Source organism: Alosa pseudoharengus, unplaced genomic scaffold (assembly GCF_046254945.1).
Source record: "Alosa pseudoharengus isolate Yale_2024_CS ecotype anadromous, Long Island Sound unplaced genomic scaffold, YU_APseudo_1.1 YU_APseudo_1.1_scf_7, whole genome shotgun sequence".
Classification (NCBI taxonomy): Eukaryota; Metazoa; Chordata; class Actinopteri; order Clupeiformes; family Clupeidae; genus Alosa; species Alosa pseudoharengus.
Window position 1 is genome coordinate 39,097,454 of NW_027468859.1, and position 26,305 is coordinate 39,123,758.

A 26,305-nucleotide genomic window follows, 5' to 3' on the forward strand; every position below is an offset into this window, starting at 1 on the left:
ATGGGTTGCCATAGGGGCATCCCTTAACGTAGGGTATGTCATGAACCTCCTCCGAGGCCACCTGTCCGCCCTGATGGCCTTCCGGGGGACGTACTGCTGGTTGTGATACCCTCTTCTTAGGGCACCATGACAGCTGTCGCATGTATGTGCTCCATTCCGCATCCTCTTTGCTGAATGGCACATGTCTCATTTTGTCCCAGCAGCGGCGCCCCGCTCCTGGGAATAGGCGGTAGAGACAGAATTGATTCCCATATGGGCACCCTTTAGCATAGGGTATCTCCTCTTTCTCCTGTGGTTCTGTGTCCATGATCTCGATCACTTGTGGGACTCCCCACACGGTGACTGGTCTGTCCAACTTTATCCTGAACATTGGTTCTCCTTCACAGCTCATGGCCGTTTGTAGTCGGTCATTCCCTGTATCTTTCCATTTGATGCACTTGGCCTCGAGCATTACTAGGCCCATTTCTCTTGCTCTGTGACTTCTGGCCACTCTCAGGGTGATGTGTGGCATTGTTCCGGGCATGTTGAAGATTACGCCTAGATCCCATCCTTCCACAAATTTCACCTCAGCGGCTACTCCTTCTTTGGCCACCACTAGTGCGCGTATGTCAAGTGGGATGCGTCCCCACTTGCCCACTTCCCTGTTCCATTTTTCTTCTCTCTCTTTGTTTGGCGTTTGGTCGAATTTTATCGTGCAGTGAAAAGGGCATCTTGGCGTCCTCAACTGAGCATGAAGGCTGTTTATTTGAAAGGCATGCTCGTTGTAGACCACTCGCTCTATGTTTGGTTCCAATCGTCCAATCCAGTAGACCTGGTGAGTTTCAGTTTGAGACGGGGCACTTATTCTTAGGGCCATTTGGGTTGCCAGTCCTGTTATCTGTACTCCTGTTGGGGAACACTCAATTTGGAGTCTTAGGTTGCACAGCGCATCTCGTCCCAATAGGTTGACGGGCGTGTGTTCTGCTATTAAGACTGGTATCCTGATTTCCTTGTCTTCTATTTGGATTGATACTGGGGCTGTCATTGGAATTAGCTGCGTTTTCCCCGAAAAACCCACTGTCTTCATAAACTTTCCTGAAGACCTGGGGAGGTGTTGGGCATCTTTTGGGTGAAGACAAGTATACGTTGCCCCTGTATCCACTAAACATTCTACCTCCATGCCCTCGATTAGAACCTGCAGCATTGGTTCTGCGTCAGCTCCCCTTGTCAGGGCGGGGAACTGACCCTCCCCTGGGTTTTCTGGGCCTCGTCAATTCCAGCTTCCCCCGTAAGGGGAGACTGGACCAGAGGGTGCCTGCATCTGCTGTGGAGCTCTCCCTTGTTGGGGAGCATAATTTCCCCCTTGCATTTGTCCTTGGTTTGCCTGTCCTCCTTGGTTGTTCTGGCCTCTGGCTTTTGTTGGGCAATTCCTGGAGATGTGGCCTATTCCTCCGCATATCCAACATTCAATGTTGTTCCCTTGGTTTTGTTGGCCTTGGTATTGTCCTCTTCCATAGCCTCCTCTGCCTTGTCCTCCTCTTCCCTGGCGGGATCCTCCTCTGCCTCTTGGCTGGTACCATTGTTGTCCCTGTTGCTGTTGTTGTGGGGGTCCATATGGCGCTTGCTGCCATGCCTGCATCATGGGCTGCACAGGCTGTGGTTGCATCATTACTGGCTGCTGCATCATGGGTTGTTGTACCACTGGTTGTTGTGCCACTGGTTGTTGTGGCTGTGGGGCAGGGGCTGTAGTGGGCATCACTGGAGCTTGGGTGGCTGCCTTCTTTGCCCCCTTTGCCTCCTGGAGCTGTACATGGGTCAGCTTCCTTATGGTCTCCTTTTCTTGTTGTTCCTCCCTGTCTTTCCCTTGCCTGTACAGAGTTACATGGTGCACTACTGCCAGCCTGAATTCCTCTTTGGGCATGGCTGCCACGCGCCAGTCATTTTCCAACTGTGTTCTCACTTCCTTGGGCAGAGCGTCCATGACTGCTCTCCTGAACTGCATGGTGAGGGGTCCTGAATCTTCCGGCCTTTGTTCCATCCTTATCGTCCATTCCTGCGCTGCCTTTTCCACGAAGGCTGCGGGATTGTCACTATCTTTGAGCTTCTCTATCCAGACGGCTGAGGGGCTGTACTGGTTGGGGTATGCCGCCCTCAAGGCTTTCCATACATCATTTCGGACACTGTCGAAACACAGGGCATCCCTGTTGGCATTCATCAACCGCCCTAGGTTCTCTCTCTCCAGTACAGCCTCTGTGTCCGCCTTTCCCAATATCAGGCCGAGTAGATACTTTATGTCTCCCACGGCCAGATTTCGGCCTTGAGTTTCCGATTCTAGCCGACTTATCCATCGGCCCGCACCCTCATGCAGGACAGGGAGTCGTGAAATGAGGCCATTCACATCTGAGTGGGTCCACGGCTGGTAGTGGGCCGTTTGATTCTTTGTTATCAATGGTGCCATTACCACTGTCTCTTCTTCATCCGATTCTTCTGGGATGGCTTCCTTCCTTTCCTTTTCTCTTCTGGTTCTCTCTCTCTCCTTTTTTCCCTCCTTTTCCAATTTTTCCAGCTCCTTTTTGTTTTCTTTCAGGCCTTTTTTCACTCCCCCTTCAATTTCGTTGAGTCCCTTCCGTACCCCTTTTCTGATCTCGTCCAGGCCTTTCTCCACTCCTTTTTTCATCCTGCTGATTCCGAACAGTCCTGTGGCGAGTACACTTGGCGGGATCATCATTGGGAGCATTCCGGCCTTTCCTCTGCATGCCTCTACTTGTCGCTGGTGGGTCTTCACACCCTTTTCTCCTCTAAATGTTCTTCCGCAGCCGAGGCATACTGCGGGGTCCGCTTCTTGCGGGACCTGTGGCAGTTCTCTCTGAACTTGCTCTACAAGGAACTGTTCCAAGATACCCAGTCCTTCCCCTTCATCTTCCGCTGACTCATAGTCTTCTCCTGAGCCAACCTGGCTGTCTGCTCCGTCCATGTCTTCCTCTTCGTCTTCCACTATCGTGCTTGGACCGCAGGTCAATTTGAAGGTTAGTCGGCGGGCCCCCTTTTGGTCGGAGGACTCTCGTCTGGGTTCTTGATAGCTTTCCCTTTTCTTACTCTCCTGTTTTCTTTTCAGTTCCTCGTCCTTCTTCATTTCTTCCTCTCTGAGCTTTCCTTCCCTTTCTTCTTGCGCTACCATGGTCTTCATTCTTTTCAGGACTTCTGTCATTTCTCTATTTAGGCTCTCGCAGCATTCCCTGCAGGCCTTTTTATACTTGGCATGCTCTGGCGTGCTCCCTGGGCCTGCCCCTCCGTCTCCCCACCTTTCCACCTCTATTATTTCCTCCATAATCTCCTCGGCCAGCTTTCCTTCTTTTGATCCAATTCTTTTAGCGGCTTTCAACTCCTTCAGACCTTCTTCCATTCTCATCATTTTTCTCTCATACCGTTCTTCACTCCCTTGTTCCTCTCTTCTTTTTCTTCGGTGTCTGTCTTCTGCTTGCCTAACGGCCTCTTCCACTTCCTTCCAGCATGCCTGGATGTATTCCTTGAGCCTCCGCCATAGCTCCTTGCACCCCTCCATCACAGGTTCCTTGTCCACCTGCGACCTCACCCAGGCTAGGGTTTCCAGGGCCTCTCCATCTTGGGCCTCTTTCTCCTCCTCCCCTGTGGCCTTCATCCATTTTTTCATGACTGCCTCCAGGTGGTCCCACAGCTCTTCAAACCACTGTTTCTGTCTTTCTTCTCTCCCCCCAGGGGCCTGCTCCCTCCTTTGGTCTGGGAGGCGTGGGGGCTCGCTCCTTTCAGCTTCCGGGTCACCCGCACCCGCCTTCTGGTTCTCCCAGTAGGGCTTTTGGGGGCTGGTTACCGGAGATCCATTTGTCTCCCAATGTCCTTTTGTGCTTGCGTGGAAATCACTCACCACCTGCTCTTCCGTAGCTTCTTCTCCTCCTGTCCATTCCCTCCTTCCATCCGGCACTGTGCCCTCCAGGAGGTATTCTGGGATGGCCGTCCCGGTGGGGGATGATGGTGGAGATGGTCGTGCAGACGCCGGCTGGGGTGTTGATGGCCTTGACTGGGGGTGAGCCTGCTCTCTTCTTATCCTCTTTATTTCCTTCAGCACCTCCGCGCAGGATCCCTCCAGTGTGATTCCTTTCACTACTAGCGGGGCCTGCACTGCCAGGTGCACCGTTGGGGCCTGTGGTCCATACACTGGTGCTTGTATCGCCAAGGCCCGCGGGTTTCTTTCCTCCAAGCGTCGGAATATCTCCCGCGCGTTATCTTCCTCTCGTGGCACATCCGGGTATAGTTTGTCCTTTTCCCTGTATGGGGGAGGACGTAGCTCCTCCACGGGTGGAGCTCCTGGCTCTGATGTTTGGATCAGAGTGTCCAGCTCTCTTCTTGCGTGCTGTAATTGGGGGCACTTTTCTGTGATGGGCGTTGTGGGCGGAGTGTCGGGCGGTGTGTCACTCTGGTCAGCCCTCTGCCTCTTCTTCCTTTCCGATATTTTTGCGAAGGCCTCCAGAGTGTTCAACTCCTTCTCTCTCTTTTCCTGCCTCCGTGTGCTCTTGTCATAGCCTTTGTAGTTCATAATTTTCTCCCTCATCTGCGCAATTATTGTCGGGTTGAGTGACCCTTCCTTTGGCCATGCTGTGTGGTCCCCTTTATATCTTAGGAACCATTTATGGTTGATGCTCTTTACATCCTTTTCAGCAATGGCATTTTCCTTTACTACTTCCTCCAGGGGTGTCATTACTCTAGTCGCCATCCTTCTTAGAGGTCCAAACCGTAGTCTCTCCTTTCCTGTTCTGCTATGTCCTCACGGTCAGTGCAGAACATAAGATAGTCCTTCTTGTATCGCCTTTCCCTCTCCCTCTTGTACCTGTTTTGGTCTTTTTCTTCCCAGTCCAGCCGTAGGTCGCTCACTAAGTATAGTATAGAATTCCGCACGTCGTCCCACTCCTTGAAGACAGTATTTAGTTTGCCTCTTCTTTCTTCAAATGCCTTCCCTTTATCGTTCACTGCGCTTACGCTCCACCCGTTACTCCCGTGCTCGGAGATTCTTATTATCCACTTTTCTTTTATTTTCAGGTCACCCGATGTAGCTCCTCCTTCACTTCCGGCTGCTTGGGGCTGTGGCTCCTCCTGCTTCCTCACTGGCAGGCTATTAGGGGTTAATTCCCCCAACAAAGAAAGTGTTGCTTTTAGGTCTATGTCGTCTCGATACTTGCACCTATACGGGAATTTGCACTCAAAGGGGACTTTACCCACGTATCCTACGTATTCTTGGCCTTTTCCGTCTCTGACGCTTATCTCCCAGTCGTGTTCGTCGTATTCAACGATATCTATGGCCCAGAGCACGTTCTGCTGTCCCTGTTCCATACACCTCTTAGAATCCTTTCTGTCCTTGTCCACGGAGCTCTTGAGTCTCTGTTAGTCTGATGTGTCACTTTCCTTTTAGATGTCAGCGTCTTCGGAGAAATGGTAGACCTTATTGCCCCATATAAACTTGAAGTAGTCTCCTTCAAACTCCCTGTCTTCTTCTTCCCTTCGGCTGAACTTGAGGGTGTCCTCTCTGTCTTGCCTCTCTCTCTCCCTCTGACACCTGTTCTGGTCCTTTTCCTCCCAGTCCAGTCGAAGGTCGCTTACCGTATATAGTATAGTGTCCCTTACTTCTCCCCAATCTTCAAGGACCGTATTTAGTTCAGCTCTTCCTCCCTCGAGTACCTCCCCTCTATTGTTTATGGCGCTCACGCTCCACCCCCTGTTCCCGCTTTCGGCGACCCTTATTGTCCACGTCTCTTTTATTTCCGAGCCGCCAGATGTGGCCCCTTCCTCACTCCCGGCTGCTTGGGGCTGTGCTCCCTCCGGTTCTTCCTGCGGCAGGGTAAAAGGGGTCAGCTCATACACCAGGGGAAGTGTTGCCTTCTCGTCTATTTCGTCCCGGTATCTGCACCTGAAAGGGAATCTGCACCCAAAGGGGAACCGCCCTACGTACCCCACTTGTTCTTGATCCTCTCGGTCTCGGATGCTTATTTTCCAATCGTGTTCGCCGTACTCAGTGATATCTATGGTCCAGATTACGTTTTGTTGCTGATGTTCCATATACTCTCAAAGTCTTTCCTGGACCTAGCTACTGAGTTTCTGAGCTTTGCTAATCTGATGTATCGCTATCGTCACTCCTTGTGTCCATAGGCGTTCCTAATTCTAATGGGTAAGCTTTCCCTATCAGATGTTCTACTTTCTCTAGTAGCTCTGTGTAACTATGGCACCGATATGCACCGCTCACAAGGCCCTCTCGGTTTCTTGTGAATATGCACCACTTATTGTCCCGCTGTCGAATGAAAGTGATATGCCACTTACTTTCTAAGTTCATTCGCTATTTGTGGGCGTCACTCTGCCTATTCTCTCTAAATTCTTACTTTTATCTATTATTATAACTATCCTTTTTATTTTACCACCGCTATTTCATCAGTGGGGACTTTAAGCCCTTACCTTTTCTTTCAATAATATTTCTTCACTCAAAATTATCCTTTAACCTTTTATTTTATTTTTCACAAAGTACATTTATTGGCTTTATTTCCTCTTTTATTTATTGAAGCAAGTACAAAACTTTTCACTTTAAGCAAAATCAGCAGATTACAAGTTTTTATTAAGCAGCTATTATGGAATTTTATTCAGCTAAGCAGTCGTTATAGAGGTCTTGCAGCAGTACCTCCCCCTTTTTTCTTTCCCCTAGTTATTTGTCCTTCTCCTCCTTGTAGCTGGAGAATCTCTCTCAAACTTGCGCTTTCTGCCCTCAGGTGGGGCAAAGAGCTGGTCAACCACTGGCCTTGTGTTTACCCCCACAAACTTTCCTACCTGCTCTATCACTGTCTGCAGGGCCAATGGCGCTACGCGGGTGCCTAGCCTGGAGTGGGTTCCTCCGTATTTGTCAAACTGATCAATGTGAACTGAATACTTGTCCCTGCTGTTTCCTTCCTTGTTCCAGAATATTGACACTGACAAAGACCCTCTCATAAAACTGGCCAGCCTACCTCTGTCTCGGCCAACTATCTCCCTCACCTCCCGCTCTATATCCTGCACTGACTGGGGCTCAGCCGGGCCGTGAACCTCTCCCTGCTCTCTCTCTTGCTCTGGCTCCTGCTCAGGCTGAGACACAGTGGGGCTTTGGCTTGGGCTATACTGGGGATTAGTTGGGCTGTAGCTTACAGAGGGTGGTGGGTTATATCGGGGAGTGGCTGGGCTATTGACTATACGGAATGGGCTGTGGATCAACTGGTGGGATACGGTGTTACCTGGATAGGGAGTTGGAGCTCTCACTGGACCCCCCTGATCTGACTCCTGGCGCCCCTCTTCTTCTGACCCTAAGCTGCTATAGCCTGTCTCTGGTGGGGCACTGGCTTCCCCCTGTCCAATGTCTGCCTCTATCTCTCCCACACTACTGTTTGGAGTGAACTCCTCTGAGGAGTCTGTGTCGGGCTCTCCCTCACCTGAATCGTCAGAAACTTCAAGGCGGTAAAGGATTTCTCCTAGGGTCTCTGGCCTATGGTCTCTCACAATCCTGAGCTTGGGCACCGCTGCTCTAGCACGGGGCTCGGGGGGGGCATCTGCAAAAACCTCCAATAGCTGCAACAATCTTCTTATGTTCAGACTATGGTTGTTGTGCAACCTTCTTATGAAAATGCCCGCGGCGGCTTCGATTATGTGAGTCTGACGTCCGTCTGTCAGTGTGACGATCCTCCTTCCCTCGCCGAGCTCCTCTACCTCAAATGTGTATGTGTACTTGTCTTGCATCTATTGTGGGCCCATGCCCAGGCCACAAAACAAAACACAACGGCGCACACTCAGCTTTTACAGAAACAACAACAAATTATGATAAAATATGTTTTGTTCATCACCTTTTTTTGTTCAGGACGGTTTTTTACACATTTTAACCCACAGCTAATATTGTAGTTTACCTATTAACCCGTTCTTTTCTCTGAGACACACATATATTTTAGGGCAGCCCGTGCTCCCTTTACACAAGATACTATTTTAGTTTTCTCCTTGAAAACTAGATTTCCTCCTTGGAAATTAAAACACTATTTCAGTTTTCTCCTTGAAAACTAGATTTCCTCCTTGGAAATCATTACATGGCCATTTAACTCAGTTTTCTCCTTGAAAACTATTTTTAACCGGTTTTCACAATCACAAAACGCTTTTAAGATCAACAGTACAACCCAATCTCTGTCTTGTGTCTCCACTATTCTTTTGAGGATTCTGGTAAAACACCCCTTCCCGGCCTACCCACCGACTCCCACAGTACAGCTCTCCTAATAATAAGCAAAACGCTTACCTTGTTTTGGGCCCTGAGAGCTGCACTGGAGAAGTCTGCTTCACCCGGGACGGAACTGCTTCCCCTGTTGAATCCTTTCAAATCTCGGTAGAACCTCCAGATCTGTCGTGGAAATTATCCACTTCCCGAAACCTCCAATCCAACTAGCACTCTGATGTCAAAGACCCGAAGGAGAACACCAAGACGAGAAATGCTGAAGACTGTTGATCCTTTATTCACCGTATTGCAGTGATGATACAATCCAAACAATGTCAGGACTGAGATCTGATCTGAATGTGCCTGAGCTCTCTCTTTTATGCTCTCAGGGGCCTGAGAGGCGTTCCTATCATCAGGAGCGTCACCAGGCCCCTTCTAGCCAATCAGAACGTTTTGGGACTTGAGATATTGGTGGAAACTCCTTCTCATATAAACATTAAAAAATGTGTGTTGCTAGGCAGAATACATGTGATCAAGTTCTATGTGTAATCTGTTGCCAGGCAGGGTATGTTTTGATTTGGTTCTATGTGTCATCCCAACTTTGGTTTCACTTCCCCTCCCTGGAAGGTCCCTGCATCTCCTCTTCTGCTAGCCCCTTCTATTTATGCCCTTCTGGTAAGCACCTTTCTCTCCCAGGCCCTGTTTTTACTTTCACTCTTAGCCTTTGACAGCTCAGTCTCATGACTTCCAGTAAATGTTGCATAACCGTTGCACAAACAACACCTTTATAGTAAATGGAATGTTTCCAATAAACCAGCACACACACACAAGTATTATTATTATGTCTAGATAAAATCACCACATCTCCTATCGTAGAGACAGTTGACATAATTAAATGGATAATTTCAGATTTATGATTCGCTGATGTTATGTTTCATGTCAATCGTGTAATCTTAACTAAACGTGCTTACACATTCGCCAGTAGGTGGCGAGAACGCGTTATCATCTGTACGTGATTTGATATGATATGAGAAGAAGAGTACATGGTGAATGAATGACACGTTACTGTTGTACTGCGTCTACTTATTACTTAGTTACTTTGCATGCACTATCGTACACTTATTACTACTACATTACAACCTAACAGATTGCTAACAGGATTATACGCATTTCGCTGCCCCAACTGCTCTTGTCTGTTATCTGATGCTATGTGGAGTGGATAAGCAAGCAACAATGTTGACATCCTGCTAGTCATATATGATACAGTTGGCATACGTTTTTTTTTTTAAAACTACTTATCAAGCTGTCATTCGCCGGCAGGCAGGGTGTGCATATTCAGATGAAGACTTCATCACACGATGGAACAGATGTCACTTTGTGTAACTTATAGCTACAAACATGCAAACATTAGCAAACGGGTAACGTTAGCTAGCTAACTAGTAACACTCACCTTTTATGAAGATATTCCTGTTTTTCACCTCCCATACGACAGCGTTGTTAACCTATCCACTCTTGATAAAAAGATAGCTATCTGTACTTTTGTAGGCTTTCATTTTTTGTGCGGTGTAAGGTGGCGGATTCTCTATAAGATATGTAAATAGCTCCAAACTCCAAGTCTGGTAGAGACTTTGCCAGCTTCAAAGCAATGAAAACATCAGCGGGTGCTGTGTAACGTTATGGATCACACGTTCCGAGTATGTTAATCTTTTCTTGATATCTATTTGAACCTTTGGTGACATATGGTCTAAATAGTTAATTGATTGTAGTATTGGAAATCTGCAATTCCCCTGGCTGGCCACTGTTCGTCGCCATTTTGTTAGCGTTTCTTGCCCGCCAGGTATCCATGGTAATCACGTGACTGCAAAGTATGAATTGAACAATTTAAGCACAGCTCAGCTTTAAGAAACTCAAATAGCCTAGATGCATGCTTAGCATTTTGTGATCATGAAGGCTACTTTCACAAACTCTTATAGTCAGCTGTCCTCTGATTTACCGATATCTAGGCGACATTTGTAATATTTGTTTTGTATTTGGCCCGTTATGAAATAATGTGGAACAATTTAAACACAGTGTAAAACTTAAATCCCAAATTTGGAGACATCCATGTTGAAATTTACTGAAAATTCAAAACGGGATTAGTCTGGAACGGCTAACTGTACAGGGGACTGCTTTACACCTTTCTGTTCGGTAAGGTCTGCTGTTTATTCTGATATATGGTTTGTCATGTGTTAAACGAAGGGTTCTGAAGTATTCCACCGAGATGAATGGGTAGGGAGATGGACGCAAAACCTTCGGTAGAATTTATGATTAAATTGAATGATATTATTTACTTTTCTCGCGAAAACCACCACAGCAATTAGCGGCTAACATCGATTAAAAGCTGAGAAAAAGCTCTTTCATGTGATACTTGTGATGTCTGTGTGATCAGTAGGATGGGTTAATTTGGACGCACTTTCTTTCTTGCGCTGTCACTTTCTCCACTGCGTAATTTGGCCATAGGCCATAGGCTAAATATATATCGCTATTCACCATATTCACACGGCGGCCATCTTGTTTTGACGTCATGCTCAGGGTGGGAAGTTCGAGTTCTGTACGGTTGTTTGTATCAGTTACGAATATGTCTGCTGTGTGCCTGGGTGTAATTCCTACTACAAAAGACGGGAAAAAGACAAAACACGTTCGTTCCACCGGTTCCTGACAGACACCAGATTGAAGAGAGAGTGGATTTCAAAAATTAGAAGAGACATCGGTACATTTTCCCAGGTAAGTGCATAATTATCTAGCTAGCCAACCGGTTAGCTTAACCTCAGGCTAATGTTAGTTATAAAGATAGCCACTGTGTAACGTTATCATGCTACTTGTTAGATCAAACGCAAACATGATGTCGTTTTGTTTATGTATGGTAACGTTACGATGATGCCTTGATAGAAATGACACGTCTCAAGCAGTAAGCTTGTCTTTTGCTGACTTCAGGGAAAGCCCTGGTCACTGTATGTAGGCTAACTGCAGCTAACGGGCAGGCTGTTTGTTCGTGGAGATTAACGTTACGTCCAACACAAACGTTTGTGCCAAACATTTCACTGAGCAGTGTTTTGTGCACCATGATGAGGCTGGAAAAACGTGCCTCCTGCCAGGAAGTGTCCTGTTCGCTTGGACAAAAACGACTCATAAAAGACCAATGCGAATTAGAGGGAGAGAGGTCAGTTAGTGAAAATTGTTTCACACGTCTCCTAATGTCATGTTTAGCCTAGGTCTGTCACAAAGAGTTGATTTATTCAGTTGTGCAAGAACTAATGTTTTATTATTACATACACAGCAATGAACCTGCTGGAGAGACAGAAGATGCCAGTGTAAGCTTAGACCTGGCTGGAGTTGACACTGGGTAAGACACTTATAAAGTATATTTCCTAGGCATAAAAAAAAAAAAGGTTTGGTTCCTGTTGGTTGTCAGTTGAGGCCATGGGTCGGTAGGGAATTTTTTTTTTTTTTTTTTTTTTTTTTTTTTTTTTTTCCCCAGTGGCAGTAAGGGATAGGTAGAAAATCAATCCCTCCAGGATTTCGCGAGGTTTTTTGAGACTGTTGCGACCTAAAATGCCTGGATGGAAGTTGCGGTGATTTTAGCTGTTTCTTGTGGAGAAATTGCGGGAGGAAGTGAAAATTGCAAAAATAGTTTAAATTTAGGGCAATTAAGGTTAGTAAGACCAAAATCACACTGATAATCTTGATGCTTATTAAATAGGATAATCAAAGGTAAACAGTAAGGATTACAGAAAATCAAAGTAGGCCTACTTTATTTGTGAAAATGCTTTTGACTTTGAATTCACAAAGCAGTATAGTAGAACTGTCCAAAAAAGACAGTCACCTAAAGAGATGGTATCATGTCATATGTTTCAATACATTCATATATTTTGTAATTCATATTAAGTTCATATCTTTTTAATAATTCATAGTCTGTGGCCTGCATAATTACTAATATCCAAGTAAGTATCTAGTAATTTCATATTGATTTAAACTATTTGACTACACTTCTGTTTAATGTCATTACATTGGTGGTGTACGTCTAATTGACTGCCTGCCCCTTTAAGGACGTGCGAGTAGCCTAATTACATTTCTGAGTGGATTGGAAGGCTTGCATCTCACTGTGTTCGGCTACGAGTGTAAATCACTTTTGCATAGTGCATTTGTGGATGCAATTGGGAATGTCTTCCATGTCATTAGTTAAAATAAATGTTAAAAAAAACAACTCGAATGAAATTATTCTTGGATCATAGAAGAGGTAAATGTCTTGCAATTTTATTAATTTCTATGATTTTGGTAGCACTACTCAAACTAAGCCCACAAGCTAGCAAACATAAGCTTGACATAAACATGACATAAGCTAAAAGGACATATCCAGGTAAACGTTTGCCAATGGGTTGCATAGCCTACTCAAATGTCAGTAAACCAAGTAGGCCTTAATTAACTTACTTTCATAGCCTAGGTAGGTTAGCAACACCAGGTTGAGAGATGCAAGTAAGCAGATCGTTAACGTTAGCCTTCTATTTATTGTCATCAAAACTGCAGAGGAACGAACACTTAGGGCAGTCTTTGGCGTCATATGCAGAAGGTGCAGAAGTAAGTGTGCCATCTGGCTCAATATTCTGCGCGAGGGACTGTTGCGGTAGGTGACATTTCACAGTGAAACTACGATGATTGGTCAAATTTGCGAAAAAGTTGCGGTGTTTGGACAAAATTGCGAGTGCCTTGGTAAGTGACGAAAACAATCGTCTTCGTGAACAGCTGTGCATAGGCTACTTTGTAACAGAGAGAATACGCCCATCCCTATACATAACGCAAGGGGTAATTAATGTAATTATAGTTCGCCTTTTATTTGTGGATTTATTTAATGTAGCCTAGACTATTTAGTGTTATTTCTTCCCCAAGCTCATAAAATAAATTTGGGTCGCACATAAATTGACAGGGTCGGTCGGAAACCGGAACCCAAGAAAATTTTTTTTTATGCCCTATGTCCATCTTGCAAAATATCACACAGCTACTGCATAAGACATAGGCTATGTGTAGCAGCAGGATATAACATGTAATCTCCATTAATGAAACAAATTCACTGTAGTAGGTTACATGGTATACTATATAACGTACGTGATACACATGCAGTTGGAACTGAAAGTTTTTGATTTGTCATTATCTCCTATAGTGCAGACCAAGTTGTTAAGCCAGCACCCCACTCTGACCATGACTATGCTGAACTCTCGGTCACTGGAAGAGCAGCTAGAAGCAGCACGGAAGGAGATAGCCTGCCTTACGCAGGAGAATACCATCCTCAAGGCATCCTGTTTCAGCTTGAAGCAAAAATGATTCAAAGTTCTTGACATTCTACACTGGATTTCGGGTGAATAATTATCAAACATGAAGTCTTTTTCTACAGTGTTGTTACTATAGTACTTTCTACAGTATTAGCAATACTTTGGACACACTCATACAGTAATTTATTTTCCTTGTGCATTAACATTGTGCTGATCTCTATTGTACAGTAAAAATAAAAGGCGTCGATTTTTTATTTTCTGTTTTCTTCTATTCTATACTTATATATTTTTTATAGGACTATGAGACACAGATCATTGTTCTTGTCCCTTCAGCCAACGGCAGAGGGCATGTTTTTTAGGCATGGAGTTATGTCAGTCATGACATTTCACATTCTTAACTGGAAATTAAATAAACTGAATAGATTCTAAAGCAACACAATGTAGTTATTTTACTTGTAATGCATTTAAACTTTGGCTTTAAAAATGTTGATGCTACATTAGCTTACAACATGGACATCAATAAGGTGAACACTACAGACTTAATAAGACAGCATCAAAGTGCACTCTCTCCAGATAGTAGGCTAATCCTCCTGGCACATTACAAAAAAAAATTAAACCATTTTGCTCCTGTAAGAGCCATCTGTCCAATGACTTGTGAGTGATATTCATGGCCATGCTTGAAGGAGAAGGTTCTATCCACTGTTCTTCTCAGGTATGAGCAGTTTGACTCTCTTGGTTTGGGCATTTGATTTCAAGTAGGCCATGGCCATAATCTTTTTTACTCAACTGTGACAACTGTAGGTCTTGTTGGATTTGACCTTGTTAATTTTTAAGAGTGACAGGTTTGGGCCCTAGGCCTAATTCTCAAGAAGGGATGTGCCAAGTTTGGGGTAAGGAGGTCTTACATTTGGTTAGGGGGACTGATTTGTATCCTAATTTAGAGTAATGAGCAAGAGTATACAGGAGGCCAACAAGGTGTGAGCAGTGCCCGAGACGTGCTTCACAGGCACAGCTGGTTTGTTGAATCCGCTGATCAATTAAACCTGGAAAAAAAAGAAAATATATTTAAAACTAGTTCATGGCTAAGTATTTATGCAAAGCCTGTTGCTCAGACCACACACAAAGTGTTAAGTTCATCTAGGGAAAAAATATATAGTATGCTAATTTGACAACATTAGCCTGTACCCTGTAAGCTGGCTCATTTTGGGGTATGCCTTCGCCCTGACCCTGACAATATTGGCATTAGTCCCACCCTCCTCAACCCTGACTGAAAGCAGCACATAACTTGCATTAGTAGACAACTTCGCCTTTGTTAAATCTCCGCGAAAATAAGCCAATAAAATGAAAGGATAAACAGGGAGATACGCTACGACGTGGGTTGCACAAAAAAAAAAACATAAACTATAGCCTAGTTTAGTTAGGAAGACAGCCTGACCGGCTAACAGAGTATTCTACTGTGATACAAGAAGAACATCTCGAATCTGTCGGCAGTTTAAGGCTAACGATAACACTTAGAAGCTACGTTACCTAGAGCTCAAAATCCAATAGTATGTGAAACGGTCTCATGGCTACTAAAATCAGGCTGGTTTAAATGCAAGCCTGAGTTGTTCTGAACAGAAGTGATAGACAAGGCCGTGCCTTAATACAGGTTTATCGGTGCAACCCAGTTAATAAAGTGGTATTAAGTTAGCAGTTAGCCATATCGTCTTACCTTCAACATCGTGGATATAACGTTCAATCCAGTTGCTGTATCCTTTTTTCTTAATTCATTTAGAGGTGCTGACCTGTTCATCTGTCCATGTTTCGATTTCTTGGCATGTCAAGACTGGTAGATAGGTTACGTTTTTGGACCATCTTGCCATAATTAGCTAATCACAAACACCTGACAGCTGACAGTTGAGCTATTTGTTTGGACTTCCCCAGAGGATTCCCACCCTGAGCATGACGTCATAGAAAGATGGCCGCCGTGTGAATATGGTGAATTAGTAGGACGCAAAGCAGAATATTTAAAGAAGGGGGCACCAAGGCCACCATGGCCTGTAAACCTCTGATTTTCAAAGGGGCGTCACGGCCAACGCAAGGGGCTACTACGGCCACGAGCAAGTTTGTTACTGCAGCCATCCACGCTTGTTTGTATGCTTCAAGACGCAGATTGATGAGGTCATCATCTGTGCGCCGGTAAACGCTTCAGGAGCGCATAGGCACTATTTGTGTGTAACGCAAGCATCATGTTATCGGTTTTAAGGCAAAAAAAATCCGATAACGATATTAACAGATATTAAATTTTTATGCTAATATCGGGCCGATAATATCGGTTGGCCGATATTATCGGACATCTCTAATCTGAATCTAATAATACACCGGGCCGCTAGGGGCGCACTCCACATAAACATGAATATGTTACAGTTCCCAAAGGGGGAAATTCGTCTTCTAATTACAAAAAAAAACTATTGCTTTAATTTTGAAACTTGTCTTCAAGGTTTTCCTGCCTCTGCCATTTACAAAGCAAAAGTAGCACTAAGACGTCGCTGTGCGAAACACATGAATTGTGCCAGTAGCATCGCCAATTCAAATCCGGCATGATGCAGTGGCCGCAGCTGTCACCCGTTAATTTTACGCTATGCTGTCCGGTGTGTGACGGTCAGCGCAATCACGAGTGCGTGCGCGCGTGCGTGTCAGGGGCACCCGTGATCTCTTATGAAGCCTAGTGCGTGACTGTTTGTAACTGTTGGCTTTCTGTTTGGTGTGCTGTTTACTGAGGGCATTCATATTAATCATTGATATCAATTGCAACAGCCAGAGAAATAAAAATCAATTTTAAGAAAAGGAGGACCTTTGACCTAGGCTACACGCAATAGCTGGCGTCACGAGACTCTAATAATATAGGCTATATAACACCGAGCACTATAAGCAGCGCTTCCGTAGCACTGTGGAGAAGACGTCGCTGTGCGAAACACATGAATTGTGCCAGTAGCATCGCCGGTTCGAATCCGGCATGATGCCGTGAGAAGCCAGAGAAATAAAAATCAATTTAAACCTACACGCAATAGCCAGCGTCACTCACAAGACTCTAATAATGTTTATAACATCGAGCACTAGGTTAAGCAGCGCTTCCGTAGCACTATGGATAGGACGTCGCTGTGTCACAGGTACAGTAGTTGTGGTTATGTGAACTTAGATTTACAACAATTAATTTCTACTTAAATTTTGGCTGTAATGAAGCACTCCCCTAGCCTGGCGGGCCATCCTATATCATTGAAATGTATAGTCTGGAATCGATCCATTCACCTCGCCTAATCCAAGGGGCGGGCAGAGAATTGTCTTTCAAACTGCCTAGGCATGCAATAGGCCAGCGCTACGACCATATCCGTATCCGGTCGGCAAAACGGCAAATACATCCTTCTTCGAAAGGAATGACTTAAGTGCATTGTGTTGCTCAACTTTCAAAGAAAAGCACAAGTCCAACTCCTCCAAAGTTGACGCCAACGCCAATTCAAACAACCGCTCTTCGTTCGCCATAGCCACCTTCCTTGTTGTTCACTGTCGCAGGACTGTCGTTATCCTGTTAAGCCCGCCTTAAGACTCTAACAAAATAGAGCGCTGTGATTGGATGACGTCCACGGCGTCAGCCAATAGAAATCCCTATGGTTTGATACTAGACGTACAGGCTGAGCAAATTAATTTGCCGCCGCTAGGGTGCGTCTAGATTTCTAGGCTAGCACTCCCCTGCACCCACACACAGAAAATACAAAAGTCTTTATTTTACAATTCTTTAATACTCATAGATGATATAATTAAAAAGTCCAATGTCAATTCTTTGGCCCTCCACTCTCCTAATCCACTGTCGACCGTGAAGAAAGTCCAGACCTTTCCTGTCTACCGGAGGCCTAAGCTGGAACACATGACAAACACACATACACTCTTCTGTCATACAGCACTTGGGGAAGTTTAACCCTACACACGAACACCGGGTGGCACTACAGGAATTTGAGAGGCTCACAACCCTAATACAATAGATCCCCATACCCAAATAAATATATTTCTACCGCACACTGTTTTGACATTTACTTGATTTTATTCAGAGCGAACAACGCGTTTCGCATACAGCGTCCTCAGGTTCGCTCAGGTATGGTCTGAGCTCTCAGGTGTGTCTTTAATTACCTTCTAGTCACATGACCAGTTGTTTGTAACGTCCATTTTAAATGCCAATATCCAATATTCCCATAAACAGTTAAATACAATCAACAATTAACAGACAAAGATACAGAACACGTCCGCAAAGATATACAATATACAATATATACACAATTCTTATCAAATATACATATACATAATTATCATCATCAAAAATAGCGTCATCAAAAGTCCAATAAGAGCAAAGAGTTTTGCAGAAAAGTACATATAGGTCACAGGTATCATCAATGTATCACCAATGCCACGAATACAGCTAAACCAGTGGACAATACCCCATTGTCTATACACTTATATTTACAGAAAACAGCTTAAAGGGGTGGTTCAGGATTTTGGACATAAGACCTTATTTCCAAGTAAGCAAGTGTGATATTTATCAGTGGAGACCGTTTTCAACACGTTTCATCCAGTCCTTCTAATTGCAGAGTTCGCAGGTGCTAGGCTAGCGCAAGTCAACGGTATGTGCTAGCTTGCCACTAAAGACAGTCTTACCCACTCCAAAGTACACCCGAGGCAAATTCCAGACAATCGATAAATGTCTGTGTTGATAAAATAGTGTGAGAAATACAACTACCCTCGCATCGCGTTGCAATAGTTATACTTTGGTCCCTGAAGTTGGTAGTAGTCATTTTACATCTCAGCGGAGGACTGATATTACCAAGGCTACTACTAGGTATCCCCATTGGAGTGCGCTTTACTGTTTACTTTTCGGCGCAGTACTACTAACCGGAGCAAGTATAATTCCGCCGCTGCTAAGAAACTAGTCCCTCAAAATGTAATGCGATCGTTGAAATGCAAGGATAGAATAACGTTAGAAATAACACTATCAAAACAGACATTTACATCGATAGTCTGGCGTTATAATTTATTTGCCTCGGGTCTACTTTGGAGTGGGTAAGACTGTTTTTAGTGGCAGGCTAGCACATACCGTTGACTTGCGCTAGCCTAGCACCTGCGAACTCTGCAATTAGAAGGACTGGATGAAACGTGTTGAAAACGGTCTCCACTGATAAATATCACACTTGCTTACTTGGAAATGAGGTCCTATGTCCAAAATCCTGAACCACCCCTTTAAGTCCTGTGATTCATTCATACCAGCGGGTTCAAGAGTGGACAGTTAATTTATCCAAAAGGCCTCTCTTCTTAAGAGCTGTTTGACTATGTTACCACCTCTAGGGTTTGGTAGTACCCTCTCAATGCCAATAAACCTGAGGGAGGCAAAAGAACCATGCTTTTTTTCTATGTAATGTCTAGCAATGGCATAGTCAAGATTATTGTTTCTAATGGCTGCCTTATGTTCTGCTATTCTCAGCTTGAGGTTGCGTTTGGTCTGTCCAACATACATAAGGCCACAAGGGCATATCAGTACATAAATGACATGGGTAGATAGACTTGATAAATTCTTTGATCTTGTACTTTCGTCCAGAGTGGCTGAATGTTTTAGTGTCAAAAGTGTTGGCGCAATGGTCACATCTACCGCATCTATAATTCCCATAGACTTGCTGAGAAAGCCAGTTTGTCTGTGTGGGTTCCTGGTACACGGAACTAACCACCATGTCTCTAACATTCCTGCCTCTTTTGAAACAGAAACGAGGTTTGGAAGAAGACAAATGGTTGAGATTTGGGTCACATTGTAGGATTCTCCAGTGTGTACTTATGATCTTTTTGACTTGTCTCGAAGCAGTAGAATATTCTGACACAAACACAATTCTATTTTCTTGATTATGTTGTCTAGGGCGAGGATGTAATAGCTCTCCTCTATCCTTCTGATTGGCCCTTTCTCGAGCTATATCAATAAGAGCCTGACTGTACCCCCTCTGTTTGAATCTTTCTCCCATCTCATTAGCCTTAATGTTGTAGTCCTCTTCCCTGTTGCAGATTCTTCTCAACCTGATGAATTGTCCATAAGAGATGTTATCAATGAGATGGTCAGGATGGAAGCTGGTGGCATGCAATAAGGTGTTTCTATCCGTTTTCTTATGGTAGATGGAGGTGTCTAATTTTCTTTCACCATTCACCGTAATTAATAAGTCTAAAAAGTGGATCGTCTGTTGACTGAATTCCAGAGTAAATCTCAGATTCGGGTAAGTAGCATTAATATAGTCATTGAAAGCCATGAGTTGATCTTCACTGCCAGAGAAACCCAAGAGGATGTCATCAATAAATCTGTGATAAAATTTTCACAATAAGTATGTTCCTGCAATCTACCTGCACCTAACCAGGCTGTGCGTGGATCTTGGTATCATTCAAAAAAAATATATATTAAGGAGCCCCCGCTAATTATACTCCACCCGCTACCCACGTAAGCTCCAATGCTCTGTTCACTACGTTACACTACCCCCCAATCACGCACAACCAAACCCACACTCAAACTATGATTAATAACTCTAAACGGAAGGGAAAGGCCACTTAGCTCAACATGGTTGGAAAGCTCCACACTTCTCTCCCCCCAAGGCAGTTGCGTAAGGGAGGTGTAATTCCACACTGATCACTGGTCCGGCAGCCTGCAGTCTGTGGCCTGTCGTCATTGAGCGTTATTCCGATGTTCTCCCCAGCGTCATCGTGGCCAGTGGCGTTCCGGATCACGCAGTCTGCTCCCCTTCTCCGGGCTCAACCAGATGCCGTCCTGCGTGAAAACTGCTTGTCTAGCTGGCGGCATAAGCCGTCCGTCGGTCCTTTAGCGATCCACCACTCCAACGCTGCAACACACAAAGACAAGCCAGAGACAAGGCACAAACTCTCCACAGGCACATTCACACTGGCTTATCAACATACCTCTCGCCCCTTCCTACCAATCAAGTGTGATCCAATAACCCAGTGCAATTAGTAATCAGTTGATAAGCTACAGCTAGTTTGTTTACATGAGTGCCGGCTAGTCCGTCACTCAACTATTTCCCCACTTATGGTTCATAGACTCTACCACATGACATTACCCCTCCCAGCTAAATCATGGTCACGTCCTCGTGACCACAACTGCCACCCCATGGCAACAGTCTAACTATACCGTACTGGAGGCTTCGCTCGGTTTGCTCTCTGTGACCTACGCACTCCCTCACTCCATGCGCCTTGCCCCCCAGAGCCCACTTCCTGATCACCTTCACACTGTACCTTGTGCCCCTCTAGATTAGGAGGCTGACCCACTCCAGATGGCTGTGTTGTTCCAATGGCCTACAGTGGCCATTGCTCCTCTGGACTGGGTACCAGCACTGGGGAGGTTGCAGCTACAGGGAATGGCTTTGGTTGAAACAGACATGGTCTCAGGCGGTTCTGATGGATTGTTCGGATGGACCCTTCCCTCTAGCCTGGCCTCGGCCTGCCTACGTACTTCCGGTCGATTTCTTCTCCCTACAGTACTCCGTCTGGAATAGGTTGATTCACGCTCGTTTACTTCGGCAGTTGGGCAGCCGACCAACCAGCGAACAGAGGGCGTCCCTGAGAGCGATTACGTACCCAGGCATGGTGTTTCAATTACTACGTCCCCGCCCATGAAGCAGATCGCTTGGAATACATCAATCATTTCATATCCTTATGAAATCTTTGAGCAAATGTAAATAATAGTTTAGCCTATTAACAGGAGTGTCATGAACAAAGTCACAGTGGAGTAGGATGTTATATCGTCAGCTAAACTTTAGTCATAGATTTTGTCACTTGAAATAGGCTACGAATGTACCCGAGTCAAACTGTAGTTTAGTAGGCTACATGGTCGGGTCAAAATCGCTATTTTTTAAACACTAAGAAGGCTCGACATAACTTGAAACTTTGATCGAAGCATCATCAGTGTCTCTACATATGAACTCGAGCATTAAGAACATTGTTCGTGTACACATAGTTTACTAAAAAGAAAGATTTTGGACAACTCACTCCTTGCAAGATGCCAAGATGGCAGCGAGCAGAAAAAACAAGTGAGTTGTTCAAAACCTCTCTTTTAGTAAACTCTGTGTACACCAACAATGTTCTCAATGCTCGAGTTCATGTGTAGAGACTGATGATACTTCGATCAAAGTTTCATGTTGTGTCGAGCCTTCATAGTATTTGAAAAGTAGCGATTTTGACGCGATTGTATCTAAAAAGTAGTAGCCCTATAGGAATCCCATTCAAAAGGTCATTTCACCCAAAAACGACAACGCATAGGCCTACAAGCTTAAAAGTGGCGCTTTGGACGTACTTAAGCATTTATATGAAAGTTTGATTTGGGTACATTCACAAAACACTATATGATGCATTTTGGCAAGAGTTACGCAGATGAAACGTGTGATTGTTTGCTGATAAGATGCACCCGTGCTTGTTATGGGCGTGCTGCAGAGAAACTTATCTGTATGAAACGCCGGTTGTTAGTGATTGGTTCAAAACGGTTCAAAGGAACTCCAATGATTTTAAACCTCAAACTGTGCCCTCCCACCCGAAAATAAACGAACGCCTATGGATCTAGGCCAGACACTGCGAAGTCAGAGAGTCTGGTTTCCAGGCTACCTTCCCTCCCTTCTGGCATTACTTTGTAAACCGGGATTACTGAGGGCAACTGCTGTACTATTACATGTGGTACTGATTCTCACTGGTCTGCTAATTTGCCCCAATCCCCTCACCTCACCAAGTCCTTACCAAGACCCGTTCCCCAGGGACCAACGAGCAATTCCACACCCCTTTATGATGTTTCCTTCGCCGTACGGTAGCTTGAGCAGCATGCTCAGACACTTTTTGATATGCCCCTAGTACTAACCTCTGATGGTGCCGTTGAACCTTTCACTCTGTGCAAGCCTTTCTCAGCGAGCAGTGCTTGCATGCTGCCACCCACTCTCGACTGCATCTTGCCATTCGGGGACAATAGAACCTCTTCCAAAGAGCAGACAAAGTTCTCTCAGTCCCAAGGTGGCCAAGGCTACTGTGCAGAGTCTCCCACACGGCCTGTCTTTCAGAAGGAGGAAGCACAATCTGTTGATAAGTCTCTTGGGTATTAGAATCCTGTACTCTGCGGATAAGGACCCCCTCCTGCAAACCCAACCGTGGCCACTGCCACAACAACTCACGGACTTCCACAGACTCTTGCTTACTGGCTTGTACAGACAGTCGGTTATCAGCAATTAGGAGCAGTCTCAGACGAACTTGTTTGGGGTCTTTACCCTGGACGTTAGTCCTTCTCTGTGGGTCCCAGCCCCACTGTTGGTCCTGCAATTCCTGCTCTCGAGCATCAGGGGGCACCCTGTTGTTGAATGGGCAATCAGTCACCACACGCACTGCTGGAACTCTTGCAATCACCCGACTCTGAGATAGTGAGGGCACCACGATTGGAGGCCGAGAACCCAAGGGGGCAAATCCAGTCCCCTCCTTCTGGGTCGCGACCACGTGATCACACACCTGGAGGGCACCTCTCACAGGATGGCCTAGAATTCTGCTGCACTTGTGTGGACAGAAAAGACAGTTTAGCATCTGGATCTTTAAACGGTTCTTTCCAGCAACATTCAATAATATTCATACCCAATATCGGTTCCCACGGATGGTTACCCTGCCCGTCCTTAACCACCACTATCCCCCGCTGAGGCAACTCTACTTTCCCTACTTTTATGTCCATGATTGCATAACCCAGAGTCCATTAACTGTCTGAAGAGACAGCCAAGAAGCATCCTTGAATTGCCTGCTCTTCCTACTGGGAACCCTGATATAAATGCTCTTTTGCACTCGTGGGCATGGACCATGGAGGTATTATATATAACTGGACAGAGTGACTAAGTCCCGCCCCCATTCATTTAAATGGCCCATGCTAGGCTAGCTACTTCAGCCAAAAAAGTTTGAAATAGACTGCAGCCATCTTTACGAAAATGGCGTTTCATGGGTGTTCATTTCCGGCACCAGCTAGAATTAGCCTATTAGATTCCACGTTACAGAAGGAGACAACATAAGGTACAAAGGTATGTCGTTGATGAAGATTGGCCATTCCCTCAGAGGAAAAGTTGTTCGGGAACGCGCTTCACTTCACCTCATTATAAGGGCAACTTTATTTCATTGGTTGGGATAACATTTTGGGAATGGTGGTAGAAGTTTGTCCTGTCTCTGAAGTCCTAGGTTATTTAATGTGATGTTCATATGTGATAATAAACAATATACAATATACAATGTGAATCAATATTGAGTCACTTTAGGCTACACAAATAATGATTCCTAAATATATTGGACAGGTTGCAGGTTACGCAATAGGCTATCCAACGAAAATGACTATAATTAAGTAGACATGGGATTTAAGAAACTTTTGGATAGCTGGGATTTTTGCTGCACGCACCCAGTGTGAATTTGCAGTTTGTTAAACCTAGGCTACATTTGCAGGCAGACGAAATGAAGCCAACACAAAAAACTTACCGATAGAAGCGCACATCGCTCGGGTATTGTGGTTCGAGCAGGCATTTCAAGAGTTATTAGATATTGATATAAGAGTTAAGAGATATTTGGCTTTTGCCTCAACTGGCAGCCTGGCCATTTAAATCAAATGCATGTCAATGTTGCAAGAAAGCAAACTAAATAAGTCATTGACATTTGTTTCGTTTTAAATCACTTGGGGAGACATAGGTTACATCATCCCAACGTTGCGTTGTCATGGACAAGGAACTACAGTCTGTGGGTTTTAAAATAGCCTAGTTTTCATACACAACGCAATGAGTATAGGCTAATTGGATATAGGTCATGCATCTGCTAAAATGTATGGTCATACTATAGTCAGTTACCTTGTCAACCCACACATAAGGCAAATAGCCTAATATCCTGATATGACAACATTTACTTTTTCTTTTATTTACCACAAAGTCCCATAATACAGCCTAACCATGTAGGCATTAAGTCAAGTATCAGTAGCTTAATCCAAGTTAGTTGGTTTATTAGTCGTCTTCCAGAAATGCAAACCAACACGGACGCGCGAGGACGCTCGTGCCCAACACTAAACTTGTGCATGAGCTGTCATCTACCAATCAGCATGTGCAAACTGGAGCCGGAAGTTGCAACCATGTAACGCCATGTTTTCAAAAATGTCGGCGGCCAAATGCCATGCTAAGTGGCTGAAGCTAACCCTTCAAATCCTGACCCCCTGGCATGGGCCAACAACTTGACTTAGTTGGGGGCTTACTGGGCCTATACCAGATACTCCGGACACCTGCCCCCTAGTGGCCGGAGAATCTAGTTTAAATTTTCCTCTTCTCTGTGGCAAAAACAGGCAATGTGCCCACTCTGATGACATTTCGTACAAATGGGTCTCCCTTGTTCATCCCACTGAAATCTAAGATGCGAGTACCTTGCCCCTCCCTGCTGCCCCTGTGAGAGTGGCCTACTGCGGATTACCTGAGACTCTTTGGGCTGTGCTGTGAAGTTGTGCGGGTGTCAATTCGATGTTGCTACCTGTTTATCAGAGTGGCTACGGACCGGTTGCAATTCTTTCAACAGGGCCTTTTGCATTTCCTGCTCTGCTTTCCAATCACTCTGGGGCTCCAGCCTTGAGTGAGGTTTTCCACTCCGCACTGCTGCACATGTTGGTGGTTGCCAGATGTTAGTCTGTTTATCACCCTCCACCTTGAGGGCTTCCTCGCGGGCCTGTTCGAATGTCGTTACCTCCCTCCTACGAATCATCCGGTTCAATTCTCGTCTGAGTTCGGCATCTTGCAGGCCCATGATGAACTGATCTCTTAGAACTACCCCCGTCTCCTGGAAAACATCTGGGTCTCTGTCTTTCAAAAGCGCTAAGGGTGTATTATCCCCATATAACCAATTAAGATACTTAATGTACTTAAAAATGTCTCTTGGAGTGGACCGCTCATCTTCAATGAGAATCACTACTTCCCTCCTAGCCTCACCATCCAAAGCTCCAATCACAAAATCACTCTGTTGTAAACTTGACCATGCCGACATTGATGCCAACATAAACTTAATTTGAGCTTTCCATTCTCCATAGGACAACTCAGAATCTACACCTCTAAATCTCGGTACCCATGGGGAGCCAATGAAGTAGGGGGACATACCAATCATATTACCTTGCTGAGCTGCATCTGCTACGTATCCTGTGCTTCTACCCTGTCACCCTATACCTGTCGACGTTCCAGCCTCTTCGGAGTCTGACATGGCTGTTAAAGGGTGCTTCACACAGATCAAAAGTCCTGCCTGCTACGCCAATTTAATGTCACAGGTTCAGTAGTGGTTATGTGAACTTAGATTCCAACAATTAATTTCTACTTAAATTTTGGCTGTAATGAAGCACTCCCCTGCACCCACACACAGACTCAGAGAAATAGGTAAGAAAATACAAAAGTCTTTATTTTACAATTCTTTAATACTCATAGATGATATAATTAAAAAGTCCAATGTCAATTCTTTGGCCCTCCACTCTCCTAATCCACTGTCGACCGTGAAGAAAGTCCAGACCTTTCCTGTCTACCGGAGGCCTAAGCATGACATGACAAACACACACACACTTCTGTCATACAGCACTTGGGGAAGTTTAACCCTACACACCGGGTGTCACTACAGGAATTTGAGAGGCTCACAACCCTAATACAATAGATCCCCATACCAAAATAAATATAAATTAAGGAGCCCCCGCTAGTTATACTCCACCTGCTACCCACGTAAG